The sequence below is a fragment of the Heptranchias perlo genome, chromosome 41 (genome assembly GCF_035084215.1).
Source record: "Heptranchias perlo isolate sHepPer1 chromosome 41, sHepPer1.hap1, whole genome shotgun sequence".
NCBI lineage: Eukaryota > Metazoa > Chordata > Chondrichthyes > Hexanchiformes > Hexanchidae > Heptranchias > Heptranchias perlo.
In genome coordinates, this window is record NC_090365.1 from 13,210,063 (window position 1) to 13,227,209 (window position 17,147).

Here is a 17,147-nt window from a genome sequence, read left to right on the forward strand (position 1 = left end):
CTTCACACAAAGGGGAGTGGAAATCTGGAACTCTCGCCCCCAAAAAGCTGTTGAGGCTGGGGGTCAATTGAAAATTTCAAAACTGCGATTGATAGATTTTTGTTAGGTACGAGTATTATGGGATATGGAACCAAAGTGGGTAAATGGAGTTAAGATATAGATCAACCATGATCTAATTGAATGGAGCAACAGGCTCGAGGGGCTGAATGGCCTCCTCCTGTTCCTATGTTGCTATGAGAGAGCGACCACTGAGCCAAGCTGATACTTAGTTAGAATCCACTTTGGAAATACTCGGCTGTTTTGGGCTGCCTCTTTTATTCGACGGTTTCTACAGCTGTCCAACTCTTCCTTCCAAGTAGAGGAAGGGAGTTGGAACTACAGAATTCTCCATCTTGGAATAAGTGACTGTAGGAACAATACAGACTCTGGAGTCTCAGAGCCGAGGAGTTACTTGCAGATTCTGTGTTCCCAGGAACTGAATTCACAGTGATTGCCAATAATTCTTTTGGCTTACTTAGAATCATAAATTAAAGAAACTTGCAACTTTGGGTACTATAAATTCTTGAATTAACTGTATGGCATAAAGCAAATTGATTACAATGTGCCAGTGTGTTGTGTGATTTGTATCAATGTAGTTACTGGTTGCATTCTAAATCCAACCTCCGTTGAATAATGGAATTTCCAGACCGTTGAGAGAATCCAGGGTCGATTTTAACCTGAAGCATGTTTTGGGTGGGGTCAGTGCAAACCACGCTCACTGGCCTATGGTTCAGGCCCGGAGTAGTTCAACCCCTTCATTTAAATGCCGCAGATCCACTGCCCCGTCCACAACAACTTGTAGCGCCTTTAACGTAGTAAAACTCCCACTACGCTTCACAGGAGCGATTATCAAACAAAATTTGACACTGAGCCACATAAGGAGATATTAGGACAGGTGACCAAACACTTTAAGGAGCGTCTTATAGGAGGAGAGAGAGGTGGGAGGGAATTCCAGAGCTTAGCTTAAGGCAGGGCCGCCAATGGTGGAGCAATTAAAATCGGTGATGCACAAGAGGCCAGAATTGGAGGAGCGCGGAGATCTTGCAGGGTTATAGGGCTGGAGGAGATTACAGAGATAGGGAGGAGCGAGCCCATGGAGGGATTTGAAAACAAGGATGAGCATTTTAAAATCGAGGCGTTGCCGGACTGGGAGCCAATGTAGGCCAGCGAGCACAGGGGTGTTGGGTGAATGGGATGGTGCATGTTAGGATACGAGCTGCCTGGGGCTGGGAAGTCCGTAAATTTCCTTGTGGAGCCTGGAGGAGCACTCATGCTCATCCCAGTCCCACAAAAGAAAATTTTTCACTTATCTGGAGGGTCCTTCCCATCTGTTTGAGCCTGACAGGGAAGCTGCCGTTACAGCAACACTGAGGAAAGAACTTGCATTTCTATAGCTCATAACCTCAGGTCGTCCCAAAGTGCTTTACAGCCAATGAAATACTTTTGAAGTGTAATGTAGGAAACATGGCAGCCAATTTGCGCACAGCAAGGTCCCACAAACAGCAATGTGATAATGAGCAGATAATCTGTTTTAGTGATGTCGGTTGAGGGATAAATATTGGCCAGGAGACCGGGGAGAACTCCCCTGCTCTTCTTCACATAGTGCTGTGGGATCTTTTACCTCCACCTGAGAGGGCAGACAGGGCCTCGGTTTAACGTCTCATCTGAAAGACGGCACTTCCCACAGCGCAGCCCTCCCTCAGGACAGCACTGTAGCGTGACTGTAGATTTTATGCTCAAGTCCTTGGAATGGGACTTAAACCCACAGCCTTCATGACTCAGAGGCGAGAGTGCTGCCCACTGAGCCATAGCTGATACCTAACAGGCGCAGGAACCAAATAACCACTTGCACTTCATATCCAGTCTGTCACAAGACAATCAAACCCAGGGAGAAGTCAGGATTCACAGAATTTGCATACCCATTTAAACCTATGAAGTTGTGTTCATTTTTCAGGGTGACATACGTCAAAATTTAATACAGGTTACATTTTTAAAACCAAATGAGTCATTTTTGTTCAAGACAAGTAACATTTAGTTTCTGCTAAGCAATGCTTCATTTCACATCTTGATGCTGGGATCAGTAGAGAGCTAGAAATATAGGGACATATTGCCCTTTATTAACATTTATATAATGCCTTTAATGAACAAAATGTTCCAAGCCACTTTACAAGGTAGTAGGAAGAGGAACTGAATGCCAACCCAGGGGAGAGAGTACAGATGGGGTGATTGAAGGGTTGGGTGGAAAGGTGGGTTTTGAGAAGATTTTTTAAGGGAAGAGAGAGACGCACGAGGCAGAAGGTTTGGGGAGGGAGTTCAAAAGAGCAGGGTCCAGATGGCTGAAAACTGTGGGGCAAAGGTAAGGGGCGATGTCGATGAAGGTGGGACAGGAGGCCAAAGGATGGGGGAGGGGGAAATAGTTTCAAGAAGAGTTTGCAGAAGGAGGGTGGAGCTAGGCCGTGGAGGGATTTGAAGACAAGGATGGAGCATTTAAATTGAGGCTGCATATAGTGACACCACGATTGCTGGCTGGAATGGAGATGATTGGGTAATTCCCCCGTCTGGAAACAGCACTGCTGGAAGTGACTGGGATTGATTTTACACACATTATGGAACTATCCTGCACTCACTGCATTTTGCTGGAGAAATAATCCTGCTTTTATCGGGATACAGTTTGCTGTAGTTTATGAATAAATAGATCATGTTTGCTGCAGTAAATAGACTCTGCTTCAGTAAATAGACTCTGTTTGCTGCAATAAATACACCCTGTTTGCTGAGTAAATAGACTCTGTTTGCTGCAGTAAATAGACTTTGTTTGCTGTAGTAAATAGACTCCGTTTGCTGCAGTAAATAGACCCTGTTTGTTGAGTAAATAGACCCTGTTTGCTGCAGTAAATGGACCCTGTTTGCTGCTGCAAATAGACTCCGTTTGCTGCAGTAAATGGACCCTGTTTGCTGCAGTAAATGGACCCTGTTTGCTGCAGTAAATAGACCTTGTTTGCTGCAGTCAATAGACACTGTTCGCTGTAGTAAATAGACTCTGTTTGCTGTAGTTTATGAGTAAATAGACTCTGTTTGTTGCAGTAAATAGACCCTGTTTGCTGCAGAAAATCGACCGTGTTTGCTGCAGTAAATAAACTCCGTTTGCTGCAGTAAATGGACCCTGTTTGTTGCAGTAAATAGACTCCGTTTGCTGCAGTAAATGGACCCTGTTTGCAGCAGTAAATAGACCCTGTTTGCTGCAGTAAATGGACCCTGTTTGCTGCAGTAAATAGACTCTGATTGCTGTGGTAAATAGACTCTGTTTGCTGCAGTAAATAGACTCCGTTTGCTGCAGTAAATGGACCCTGTTTGCTGCAGTAAATAGACTCTGATTGCTGTGGTAAATAGACCCTGTTTGCTGTGGTAAATAGACTCTGTTTGCTGTAGTAAATAGACCCTGTTTGCTGTAGTTTATGAGTAAATAGACTCTGTTTGCTGTAGTTTATGAGTAAATAGACTCTGTTTGCTGAGGAAATAGACCCTGTTTGCTGTAGTTTATGAGTAAATAGACTCTGTTTGCTGTAGTAAATAGACCCTGTTTGCTGTAGTTTATGAGTAAATAGACCCTGTTTGCTGTAGTTTATGAATAAATAGACTCTGTTTGCTGTCGTTTATGAGTAAATAGACTCTGTTTTTTTGAGTAAATAGACTCTGTTTGCTGATTAAATAGACCCTGTTTGCTGATTAAATCGACCCTGTTTGCTGATTAAATCGACCCTGTTTGCTGATTAAATCGACCCTGTTTACTGATTAAATCGACCCTGTTTGCTGTCGTAAAGAGACTCTGTTTGCTGTAGTTTATGAGCAAAGAGACTCTGTTTACAGTGGTAAATAGCCCCTGTTTGCTGTCGTAAATAGCCCCTGTTTGCTGCAGTAAATAGACTCTGTTTGCTGTGGTAAATAGACCCTGTTTGCTGTAGTAAATAGGCTCTGTTTGCTGTGGTAAACAGACCCTGTTTGCTGCAGTAAATAGACTCCGTTTGCTGTAGTAAATAGGCTCTGTTTGCTGTCGTAAATAGACCCAGTTTGCTGCTGTAAATAGACTCTGTTTGCTGCTGTAAATAGACCCTGTTTGCTGTAGTAAATAGACCCTGTTTGCTGCTGTAAATAGACTGTTTGCTGCAGTAAATGGACCCTGTTTGCTGTAGGAAATGGACCCTGTTTGCTGCAGTAAATAGACCCTGTTTGCTGTAGTAAATAGACCCTGTTTGCTGCTGCAAATAGACTCTGTTTGCTGTAGTAAATAGACCCTGTTTGCTGCTGTAAATAGACTCTGTTTGCTGTAGTAAATAGACCCTGTTTGCTGTAGTAAATAGACCCTGTTTGCTGCTGTAAATAGACCCTGTTTGCTGTAATAAATAGACCCTGTTTGCTGTAGTAAATAGACCCTGTTTGCTGCTGTAAATAGACTCTGTTTGCTGTCGTAAATAGACCCTGTTTGCTGTAGTAAATAGACCCTGTTTGCTGTGGTAAATAGACTCTGTTTGCTGTAGTAAATAGACCCTGTTTGCTGTAGTAAATAGACCCTGTTTGCTGTGGTAAATAGACTCTGTTTGCTGTGGTAAATAGACCCTGTTTGCTGTAGTTTATGAGTAAATAGACTCTGTTTGCTGTAGTTTATGAGTAAATAGACTCTGTTTGCTGAGGAAATAGACCCTGTTTGCTGTAGTTTATGAGTAAATAGACTCTGTTTGCTGTAGTAAATAGACCCTGTTTGCTGTAGTTTATGAGTAAATAGACCCTGTTTGCTGTAGTTTATGAATAAATAGACTCTGTTTGCTGTCGTTTATGAGTAAATAGACTCTGTTTTTTTGAGTAAATAGACTCTGTTTGCTGATTAAATAGACCTTGTTTGCTGATTAAATCGACCCTGTTTGCTGATTAAATCGACCCTGTTTGCTGATTAAATCGACCCTGTTTACTGATTAAATCGACCCTGTTTGCTGTCGTAAAGAGACTCTGTTTGCTGTAGTTTGTGAGCAAAGAGACTCTGTTTACAGTGGTAAATAGCCCGTTTGCTGTCGTAAATAGCCCCTGTTTGCTGCAGTAAATAGACCCTGTTTGCTGTAGTAAATAGGCTCTGTTTGCTGTGGTAAATAGACCCTGTTTGCTGTAGTAAATAGGCTCTGTTTGCTGTGGTAAATAGACCCTGTTTGCTGTAGTAAACAGACTCCGTTTGCTGTAGTAAATAGGCTCTGTTTGCTGTCGTAAATAGACCCAGGTTGCTGCTGTAAATAGACTCTGTTTGCTGCTGTAAATAGACCCTGTTTGCTGTAGTAAATAGACCCTGTTTGCTGCTGTAAATAGACTGTTTGCTGCAGTAAATGGACCCTGTTTGCTGTAGTAAATAGACTCTGTTTGCTGCAGTAAATGGACCCTGTTTGCTGCAGTAAATAGACCCTGTTTGCTGCTGTAAATAGACTCTGTTTGCTGTAGTAAATAGACCCTGTTTGCTGCTGTAAATAGACTCTGTTTGCTGTCGTAAATAGACCCTGTTTGCTGTAGTAAATAGACCCTGTTTGCTGTAGTAAATAGACTCTGTTTGCTGTAGTAAATAGACTCTGTTTGCTGTAGTAAATAGACCCTGTTTGCTGCTGTAAATAGACTCTGTTTGCTGTAGTAAATAGACCCTGTTTGCTGTAGTAAATAGACCCTGTTTGCTGTAGTAAATAGACCCTGTTTGCTGTCGTAAATAGACTCTGTTTGCTGCGGTAAATAGACTCTGTTTGCTGTAGTAAATAGACCCTGTTTGCTGCAGTAAATAGACTCTGTTTGCTGCAGTAAATAGACTCTGTTTGCTGCTGTAAATAGACTCCGTTTGCTGCAGTAAATGGACCCTGTTTGCTGCAGTAAATGGACTCCGTTTGCTGCAGTAAATGGACTCTGTTTGCTGTAGTAAATAGACCCTGTTTGCTGTGGTAAATAGACCCTGTTTGCTGCAGTAAATAGACCCTGTTTGCTGCAGTAAATAGACTCTTTTTGCTGCAGTAAGTAGACCCTGTTTGCTGTAGTAAATAGACTCTGTTTGCTGCCGTAAATAGACTCTGTTTGCTGCAGTAAATGGACCCTGTTTGCTTTCGTAAATAGACTCTTTTTGCTGCAGTAAATAGACTCTTTTTGCTGCAGTAAGTAGACCCTGTTTGCTGTAGTAAATAGACTCTGTTTGCTGCCGTAAATAGACCCTGTTTGCTGCAGTAAATGGACCCTGTTTGCTGCAGTAAATGGATCCTTTTTGCTGCGGTAAATAGACTCCGTTTGCTGCAGTAAATGGACCCTGTTTGCTGTCGTAAATAGTCCCTGTTTGCTGTAGTTTATGAGTAAATAGACCCTGTTTGCTGTAGTAAATAGACTCTGTTTGCTGCAGTAAATAGACCGTGTTTGTTGAGCAAATAGACCCTGTTTGCTGCAGTAAATAGACCATGTTTGCTGTAGTAAATAGACTCTGTTTGCTGTCATAAATAGACTCTGTTTGCTGATTAAATCGACCCTGTTTGCTGTCGTAAATAGACTCTGTTTGCTGTAGTTTATGAGCAAAGAGACCCTGTTTGCAGTGGTAAATCGACCCTGTTTGCTGTGGTAAATAGACCCTGTTTGCTGTAGTAAATAGACCCTGTTTGCTGTAATAAATAGACCCTGTTTGCTGTCGTAAATAGACCCTGTTTGCTGCAGTAAATAGACCCTGTTTGCTGCAGTAAATAGATTCCGTTTGCTGCAGTAAATGGACCCTGTTTGCTGTAGTAAATAGACTCTGTTTGCTGCAGTAAATGGACCCTGTTTGCTGTAGTAAATAGACTCCATTTGCTGCAGTAAATGGACCCTGTTTGCTGCAGTAAATAGATTCCGTTTGCTGCAGTAAATGGACCCTGTTTGCTGTCGTAAATAGACTCTGTTTGCTGTAGTAAATAGACCCTGTTTGCTGTCGTAAATGGACCCTGTTTGCTGCAGTAAATTGACTCCGTTTGCTGTAGTAAATGGACTCTGTTTGCTGTAGTTTATTAGTAAATAGACTCCGTTTGCTGTAGTAAATAGACCCTGTTTGCTGTAGTTTATTAGTAAATAGATCCTGTTTGCTGTCGTAAATAGACCGTGTTTGTTGAGTAAATAGATCCTGTTTGCTGTAGTAAATAGACCGTGTTTGCTGATTAAATCGACCCTGTTTGCTGTCATAAATAGACTCTGTTTGCTGCAGTAAATAGAATCTGTTTGCTGTAGTAAATAGACCCTGTTTGCTGTAGTAAATAGACCCTGTTTGCTGTAGTAAATAGACCCTGTTTGCTGCTGTAAATAGACTCTGTTTGCTGTCGTAAATAGACCCTGTTTGCTGTAGTAAATAGACCCTGTTTGCTGTGGTAAATAGACCGTGTTTGCTGTGGTAAATAGACTCTGTTTGCTGTGGTAAATAGACCCTGTTTGCTGTAGTTTATGAGTAAATAGACTCTGTTTGCTGTAGTTTATGAGTAAATAGACTCTGTTTGCTGAGGAAATAGACCCTGTTTGCTGTAGTTTATGAGTAAATAGACTCTGTTTGCTGTAGTAAATAGACCCTGTTTGCTGTAGTTTATGAATAAATAGACTCTGTTTGCTGTCGTTTATGAGTAAATAGACTCTTTTTTTGAGTAAATAGACTCTGTTTGCTGATTAAATAGACCCTGTTTGCTGATTAAATCGACCCTGTTTGCTGATTAAATCGACCCTGTTTACTGATTAAATCGACCCTGTTTGCTGTCGTAAAGAGACTCTGTTTGCTGTAGTTTATGAGCAAAGAGACTCTGTTTACAGTGGTAAATAGCCCCTGTTTGCTGTCGTAAATAGCCCCTGTTTGCTGCAGTAAATAGACCCTGTTTGCTGTAGTAAATAGGCTCTGTTTGCTGTGGTAAATAGACCCTGTTTGCTGTAGTAAATAGGCTCTGTTTGCTGTGGTAAATAGACCCTGTTTGCTGTAGTAAATAGACTCCGTTTGCTGTAGTAAATAGGCTCTGTTTGCTGTCGTAAATAGACCCAGTTTGCTGCTGTAAATAGACTCTGTTTGCTGCTGTAAATAGACCCTGTTTGCTGTAGTAAATAGCCCCTGTTTGCTGCAGTAAATAGACCCTGTTTGCTGTAGTAAATAGGCTCTGTTTGCTGTGGTAAATAGACCCTGTTTGCTGTAGTAAATAGGCTCTGTTTGCTGTGGTAAATAGACTCCGTTTGCTGTAGTAAATAGGCTCTGTTTGCTGTCGTAAATAGACCCAGTTTGCTGCTGTAAATAGACTCTGTTTGCTGCTGTAAATAGACCCTGTTTGCTGTAGTAAATAGACCCTGTTTGCTGCTGTAAATAGACTGTTTGCTGCAGTAAATGTACCCTGTTTGCTGTAGTAAATAGACTCTGTTTGCTGCAGTAAATGGACCCTGTTTGCTGTAGTAAATAGACTCTGTTTGCTGCAGTAAATGGACCCTGTTTGCTGCAGTAAATAGACCCTGTTTGCTGTAATAAATAGACCATGTTTGCTGTCGTAAATAGACCCTGTTTGCTGTAGTAAATAGACCCTGTTTGCTGCTGTAAATAGACTCTGTTTGCTGCTGTAAATAGACTCTGTTTGCTGTAGTAAATAGACCCTGTTTGCTGTAGTAAATAGACCCTGTTTGCTGCTGTAAATAGACTCTGTTTGCTGTAGTAAATAGACCCTGTTTGCTGCAGTAAATAGACCCTGTTTGCTGCTGTAAATAGACTCTGTTTGCTGTAGTAAATAGACCCTGTTTGCTGCTGTAAATAGACTCTGTTTGCTGTCGTAAATAGACCCTGTTTGCTGTAGTAAATAGACCCTGTTTGCTGTAGTAAATAGACTCTGTTTGCTGTAGTAAATAGACTCTGTTTGCTGTAGTAAATAGACCCTGTTTGCTGCTGTAAATAGACTCTGTTTGCTGTAGTAAATAGACCCTGTTTGCTGTAGTAAATAGACCCTGTTTGCTGTAGTAAATAGACCCTGTTTGCTGTCGTAAATAGACTCTGTTTGCTGCGGTAAATAGACTCTGTTTGCTGTAGTAAATAGACCCTGTTTGCTGCAGTAAATAGACTCTGTTTGCTGCAGTAAATAGACTCTGTTTGCTGCTGTAAATAGACTCCGTTTGCTGCAGTAAATGGACCCTGTTTGCTGCAGTAAATGGACTCCGTTTGCTGCAGTAAATGGACTCTGTTTGCTGTAGTAAATAGACCCTGTTTGCTGTGGTAAATAGACCCTGTTTGCTGCAGTAAATAGACCCTGTTTGCTGCAGTAAATAGACTCTTTTTGCTGCAGTAAGTAGACCCTGTTTGCTGTAGTAAATAGACTCTGTTTGCTGCCGTAAATAGACTCTGTTTGCTGCAGTAAATGGACCCTGTTTGCTTTCGTAAATAGACTCTTTTTGCTGCAGTAAATAGACTCTTTTTGCTGCAGTAAGTAGACCCTGTTTGCTGTAGTAAATAGACTCTGTTTGCTGCCGTAAATAGACCCTGTTTGCTGCAGTAAATGGACCCTGTTTGCTGCAGTAAATGGATCCTTTTTGCTGCGGTAAATAGACTCCGTTTGCTGCAGTAAATGGACCCTGTTTGCTGTCGTAAATAGTCCCTGTTTGCTGTAGTTTATGAGTAAATAGACCCTGTTTGCTGTAGTAAATAGACTCTGTTTGCTGCAGTAAATAGACCGTGTTTGTTGAGCAAATAGACCCTGTTTGCTGCAGTAAATAGACCATGTTTGCTGTAGTAAATAGACTCTGTTTGCTGTCATAAATAGACTCTGTTTGCTGATTAAATCGACCCTGTTTGCTGTCGTAAATAGACTCTGTTTGCTGTAGTTTATGAGCAAAGAGACCCTGTTTGCAGTGGTAAATCGACCCTGTTTGCTGTGGTAAATAGACCCTGTTTGCTGTAGTAAATAGACCCTGTTTGCTGTAATAAATAGACCCTGTTTGCTGTCGTAAATAGACCCTGTTTGCTGCAGTAAATAGACCCTGTTTGCTGCAGTAAATAGATTCCGTTTGCTGCAGTAAATGGACCCTGTTTGCTGTAGTAAATAGACTCTGTTTGCTGCAGTAAATGGACCCTGTTTGCTGTAGTAAATAGACTCCATTTGCTGCAGTAAATGGACCCTGTTTGCTGTAGTAAATGGACCCTGTTTGCTGCAGTAAATAGATTCCGTTTGCTGCAGTAAATGGACCCTGTTTGCTGTCGTAAATAGACTCTGTTTGCTGTAGTAAATAGACCCTGTTTGCTGTCGTAAATGGACCCTGTTTGCTGCAGTAAATTGACTCCGTTTGCTGTAGTAAATGGACTCTGTTTGCTGTAGTTTATTAGTAAATAGACTCCGTTTGCTGTAGTAAATAGACCCTGTTTGCTGTAGTTTATTAGTAAATAGATCCTGTTTGCTGTCGTAAATAGACCGTGTTTGTTGAGTAAATAGATCCTGTTTGCTGTAGTAAATAGACCGTGTTTGCTGATTAAATCGACCCTGTTTGCTGTCATAAATAGACTCTGTTTGCTGCAGTAAATAGAATCTGTTTGCTGTAGTAAATAGACCCTGTTTGCTGTAGTAAATAGACCCTGTTTGCTGTAGTAAATAGACCCTGTTTGCTGCTGTAAATAGACTCTGTTTGCTGTCGTAAATAGACCCTGTTTGCTGTAGTAAATAGACCCTGTTTGCTGTGGTAAATAGACCGTGTTTGCTGTGGTAAATAGACTCTGTTTGCTGTGGTAAATAGACCCTGTTTGCTGTAGTTTATGAGTAAATAGACTCTGTTTGCTGTAGTTTATGAGTAAATAGACTCTGTTTGCTGAGGAAATAGACCCTGTTTGCTGTAGTTTATGAGTAAATAGACTCTGTTTGCTGTAGTAAATAGACCCTGTTTGCTGTAGTTTATGAGTAAATAGACCCTGTTTGCTGTAGTTTATGAATAAATAGACTCTGTTTGCTGTCGTTTATGAGTAAATAGACTCTTTTTTTGAGTAAATAGACTCTGTTTGCTGATTAAATAGACCCTGTTTGCTGATTAAATCGACCCTGTTTGGTGATTAAATCGACCCTGTTTGCTGATTAAATCGACCCTGTTTACTGATTAAATCGACCCTGTTTGCTGTCGTAAAGAGACTCTGTTTGCTGTAGTTTATGAGCAAAGAGACTCTGTTTACAGTGGTAAATAGCCCCTGTTTGCTGTCGTAAATAGCCCCTGTTTGCTGCAGTAAATAGACCCTGTTTGCTGTAGTAAATAGGCTCTGTTTGCTGTGGTAAATAGACCCTGTTTGCTGTAGTAAATAGGCTCTGTTTGCTGTGGTAAATAGACCCTGTTTGCTGTAGTAAATAGACTCCGTTTGCTGTAGTAAATAGGCTCTGTTTGCTGTCGTAAATAGACCCAGTTTGCTGCTGTAAATAGACTCTGTTTGCTGCTGTAAATAGACCCTGTTTGCTGTAGTAAATAGCCCCTGTTTGCTGCAGTAAATAGACCCTGTTTGCTGTAGTAAATAGGCTCTGTTTGCTGTGGTAAATAGACCCTGTTTGCTGTAGTAAATAGGCTCTGTTTGCTGTGGTAAATAGACTCCGTTTGCTGTAGTAAATAGGCTCTGTTTGCTGTCGTAAATAGACCCAGTTTGCTGCTGTAAATAGACTCTGTTTGCTGCTGTAAATAGACCCTGTTTGCTGTAGTAAATAGACCCTGTTTGCTGCTGTAAATAGACTGTTTGCTGCAGTAAATGTACCCTGTTTGCTGTAGTAAATAGACTCTGTTTGCTGCAGTAAATGGACCCTGTTTGCTGTAGTAAATAGACTCTGTTTGCTGCAGTAAATGGACCCTGTTTGCTGCAGTAAATAGACCCTGTTTGCTGTAATAAATAGACCATGTTTGCTGTCGTAAATAGACCCTGTTTGCTGCTGTAAATAGACTCTGTTTGCTGTAGTAAATAGACCCTGTTTGCTGCTGTAAATAGACTCTGTTTGCTGCTGTAAATAGACTCTGTTTGCTGTAGTAAATAGACCCTGTTTGCTGTAGTAAATAGACTCTGTTTGCTGTCGTAAATAGACCCTGTTTGCTGTAGTAAATAGACCCTGTTTGCTGTAATAAATAGACCCTGTTTGCTGCTGTAAATAGACTCTGTTTGCTGTCGTAAATAGACCCTGTTTGCTGTAGTAAATAGACCCTGTTTACTGCTGTAAATAGACTATGTTTGCTGTAGTAAATAGACCCTGTTTGCTGTAGTAAATAGACTCTGTTTGCTGTCGTAAATAGACCCTGTTTGCTGTAGTAAATAGACCCTGTTTACTGCTGTAAATAGACTATGTTTGCTGTAGTAAATAGACCCTGTTTGCTGTAGTAAATAGACTCTGTTTGCTGTCGTAAATAGACCCTGTTTGCTGTAGTAAATAGACCCTGTTTACTGCTGTAAATAGACTATGTTTGCTGTAGTAAATAGACCCTGTTTGCTGTAGTAAATAGACTCTGTTTGCTGTCGTAAATAGACTCTGTTTGCTGCGGTAAATAGACTCTGTTTGCTGCAGTAAATAGACTCTGTTTGCTGCTGTAAATAGACTCCGTTTGCTGCAGTAAGTGGACCCTGTTTGCTGCAGTAAATGGACTCCGTTTGCTGCAGTAAATGGACTCTGTTTGCTGTAGTAAATAGACCCTGTTTGCTGTGGTAAATAGACCCTGTTTGCTGCAGTAAATAGACCCTGTTTGCTGCAGTAAATAGACTCTGTTTGCTGCCGTAAATAGACTCTGTTTGCTGCAGTAAATGGACCCTGTTTGCTTTCGTAAATAGACTCCTTTTGCTGCAGTAAATAGACTCTTTTTGCTGCAGGAAGTAGACCCTGTTTGCTGTAGTAAATAGACTCTGTTTGCTGCCGTAAATAGACCCTTTTGCTGCAGTAAATGGACCCTGTTTGCTGCAGTAAATGGATCCTTTTTGCTGCGGTAAATAGACTCCGTTTGCTGCAGTAAATGGACCCTGTTTGCTGTCATAAATAGACCCTGTTCGCTGTAGTAAATAGACTCTGTTTGCTGCAGTAAATAGACCGTGTTTGTTGAGTAAATAGACCCTGTTTGCTGCAGTAAATAGACCATGTTTGCTGTAGTAAATAGACTCTGTTTGCTGTCATAAATAGACCCTGTTTGCTGATTAAATCGACCCTGTTTGCTGTCGTAAAGAGACTCTGTTTGCTGTCGTAAATAGACTCTGTTTGCTGTAGTTTATGAGCAAAGAGACCCTGTTTGCAGTGGTAAATCGACCCTGTTTGCTGTGGTAAATAGACCCTGTTTGCTGTAGTAAATAGACCCTGTTTGCTGTAATAAATAGACCCTGTTTGCTGTCGTAAATAGACCCTGTTTGCTGCAGTAAATAGACTCCATTTGCTGCAGTAAATGGACCCTGTTTGCTGCAGTAAATAGATTCCGTTTGCTGTAGTAAATGGACCCTGTTTGCTGCAGTAAATAGATTCCGTTTGCTGCAGTAAATGGACCCTGTTTGCTGTCGTTAATAGACTCTGTTTGCTGTAGTAAATAGACCCTGTTTGCTGTCGTAAATAGACCCTGTTTGCTGCTGTAAATAGACTCCATTTGCTGCAGTAAATGGACCCTGTTTGCTGTAGTAAATAGGCTCTGTTTGCTGTTGGAAATAGACCCTGTTTGCTGTAGTAAATAGACCATGTTTGCTGCAGTAAATGGACCCTGTTTGCTGCAGTAAATGGACCCTGTTTGCTGCAGTAAATAGACTCCGTTTGCTGCAGTAAATTGACCCTGTTTGCTGAGCAAATAGACCCTGTTTGTTGAGTAAAAAACTCTGTTTGCTGAGCAAATAGACCCTGTTTGCTGTAGTAAATCGACCGTGTTTGCTGCAGTAAAGAGACTCTGTCTGCTGTCATAAATAGACTCTGTTCGCTGATTAAATCGACCCTGTTTGCTGTTGTAAATAGACTATGTTTGCTGCAGTAAATAGACTCTGTTTGCTGTGGTAAATAGACTCCGTTTGCTGCAGTAAATAGACTCTGTTTGCTGCAGTAAATGGACCCTGTTTGCTGTAGTAAATAGACTCTGTTTGCTGATTAAATAGACTCTGTTTGCTGCAGTAAATAGACCCTGTTTGTTGAGTAAATAGACCCTGTTTGCTGATTAAATAGACTCTGTTTGCTGTAGTAAATAGACCCTGTTTGTTGAGTAAATAGACCCTGTTTGCTAATTAAATAGACCCTGTTTGCTGCAGTAAATGGACCCTGTTTGCTGTAGTAAATAGACTCTGTTTGCTGCAGTAAATGGACCCTGTTTGCTGTAGTAAATAGACCCTGTTTGTTGAGTAAATAGACCCTGTTTGCTGATTAAATCGACTCTGTTTGCTGAGTAAATAGACCCTGTTTGCTGTAGTAAATAGACTCTGTTTGCTGCAGTAAATAGACCCTGTTTGCTGTGGTAAATAGACCCTGTTTGCTGTAGTAAATAGGCTCTGTTTGCTGTCGTAAATAGACCTGTTTGCTGTCGTAAATAGACTCTGTTAGCTGTAGTAAATAGACCCTGTTTGCTGCAGTAAATAGACCCTGTTTGCTGCAGTAAATAGACCCTGTTTGCTGTCGTAAATAGACGATGTTTGCTGTAGTAAATAGACCCTGTTTGCTGTCGTAAATAGACTCCGTTTGCTGTCGTAAATAGACTCCGTTTGCTGTAGTAAATAGACTCCGTTTGCTGTAGTAAATAGACCCTGTTTGCTGTCGTAAATAGAATCTGTTTGCTGCAGTAAAGAGACTCCGTTTGCTGCAGTAAATGGACCCTGTTTGCTGTAGTAAATAGACCCTGTTTGCTGTCGTAAATAGAATCTGTTTGCTGTAGTAAATTGACCCTGTTTGTTGAGTAAATAGATCCTGTTTGCTGTCGTAAATAGACCCTGTTTGCTGCAGTAAAGAGACTCCGTTTGCTGCAGTAAATGGACCCTGTTTGCTGTAGTAAATAGACCCTGTTTGCTGCAGTAAAGAGACTCCGTTTGCTGCAGTAAATGGACCCTGTTTGCTGTAGTAAATAGACCCTGTTTGTTGAGTAAATAGACCCTGTTTGTTGAGTAAATAGACTCTGTTTGCTGTAGTAAATAGACCCTGTTTGCTGCCGTAAATAGACTCCGTTTGCTGCAGTGAATGGACTCTGTTTGCTGCAGTAAATGGACCTGTTTGCTGCAGTAAATGGACCCCGTTTGCTGTAGTAAATAGACTCCGTTTGCTGCAGTAAAGAGACTCTGTTTGCTGTCGTGAATCGACCCTGTTAGCTGTAGTTTATGAGTAAATAGACTGTTTGCTGTCGTAAACAGACCCTGTTTGCTGCAGTAAATGGACCCTTTTTGCTGTAGTAAATGGACCCTTTTTGCTGTGGTAAATAGACCCCGTTTGCTGCAGTAAATAGACTCCCTTTGCTGTTGTAAATGGACCCTGTTTGCTGAGTAAATAGACTCTGTTTGCTGTAGTAAATAGACCCTGTTTGCTGCAGTAAATAGATTCCGTTTGCTGCAGTGAATAGACCCTGTTTGCTGTAGTAAATAAACTCCGTTTGCTGCAGTAAATGGACCCTGTTTGCTGCAGTAAATGGACCCTGTTTGCTGTAGTAAATAGACTCTGTTTGCTGCAGTAAATGGACCCTGTTTGCTGCAGTAAATAGACCCTGTTTGCTGCAGTAAATGGACCCTGTTTGCTGCAGTAAATAGACCCTGTTTGCTGCAGTAAATGGACCCTGTTTGCTGTAGTAAATGGACCCTGTTTGCTGCAGTAAATGGACCCTGTTTGCTGCAGTAAATGGACCCTGTTTGCTGTAGTAAATGGACCCTGTTTGCTGCAGTAAATGGACCCTGTTTGCTGCAGTAAATGGACCCTGTTTGCTGTAGTAAATAGACCCTGTTTGCTGCAGTAAATGGACCCTGTTTGCTGCAGTAAATAGACGCTGTTTGCTGCAGTAAATGGACCCTGTTTGCTGCAGTAAATGGACCCTGTTTGCTGTAGTAAATGGACCCTGTTTGCTGCAGTAAATAGACGCTGTTTGCTGCAGTAAATAGACCCTGTTTGCTGCAGTAAATAGACCCTGTTTGCTGCAGTAAATAGACCCTGTTTGCTGCAGTAAATAGACGCTGTTTGCTGCAGTAAATGGACCCTGTTTGCTGTAGTAAATAGACCCTGTTTGCTGTAGTAAATAGACCCTGTTTGCTGCAGTAAATAGACCCTGTTTGCTGCAGTAAATAGACGCTGTTTGCTGCAGTAAATGGACCCTGTTTGCTGTAGTAAATGGACCCTGTTTGCTGTAGTAAATAGACTCTGTTTGCTGCAGTAAATGGACCCTGTTTGCTGTAGTAAAGAGACTCCGTTTGCTGCAGTAAATGGACCCTGTTTGCTGTAGTAAATAGACCCTGTTTGCTGCAGTAAAGAGACTCCGTTTGCTGCAGTAAATGGACCCTGTTTGCTGCAGTAAAGAGACTCCGTTTGCTGCAGTAAATAGACTCTGTTTGCTGCCGTAAAGAGACTCCGTTTGCTGCAGTAAATAGACCCTGTTTGCTGCAGTAAAGAGACTCCGTTTGCTGCAGTAAATGGACCCTGTTTGCTGCAGTAAAGAGACTCCGTTTGCTGCAGTAAATAGACTCTGTTTGCTGCCGTAAAGAGACTCCGTTTGCTGCAGTAAATAGACTCTGTTTGCTGCAGTAAAGAGACTCCGTTTGCTGCAGTAAATGGACCCTGTTTGCTGTAGTAAATAGACCCTGTTTGCTGCAGTAAATAGACCCTGTTTGCTGTGGTAAATAGACTCTGTTTGCTGTAGTTTATGAGTAAATAGACCCTGTTTGTTGAGTAAATAGACTCTGTTTGCTGTAGTAAATAGACTCTGTTTGCTGCAGTAAATAGACCCTGTTTGTTGAGTAAATAGACTCTGTTTGTTGAGTAAATAGACTCTGTTTGTTGAGTAAATAGACTAGGTTTGCTGTCGTAAATAGACCCTGTTTGCTGTAGTAAATAGACTCTGTTTGCTGTAGTTTATGAGTAAATAGACCCTGTTTGTTGAGTAAATAGACTCTGTTTGCTGTAGTAAATAGACTCTGTTTGCTGCAGTAAATAGACCCT

General features: G+C 41.4%; 1 protein-coding gene across 1 annotated transcript in view; it reads left to right on the forward strand.

Annotated features, from left to right (window-relative positions):
* LOC137306070 (synaptosomal-associated protein 25-like) overlaps positions 1–17,147 on the forward strand; it is a 271,559-nt gene that overhangs the window by 74,130 nt on the left and 180,282 nt on the right. The gene's annotated exons all lie outside the window — the stretch shown is intronic.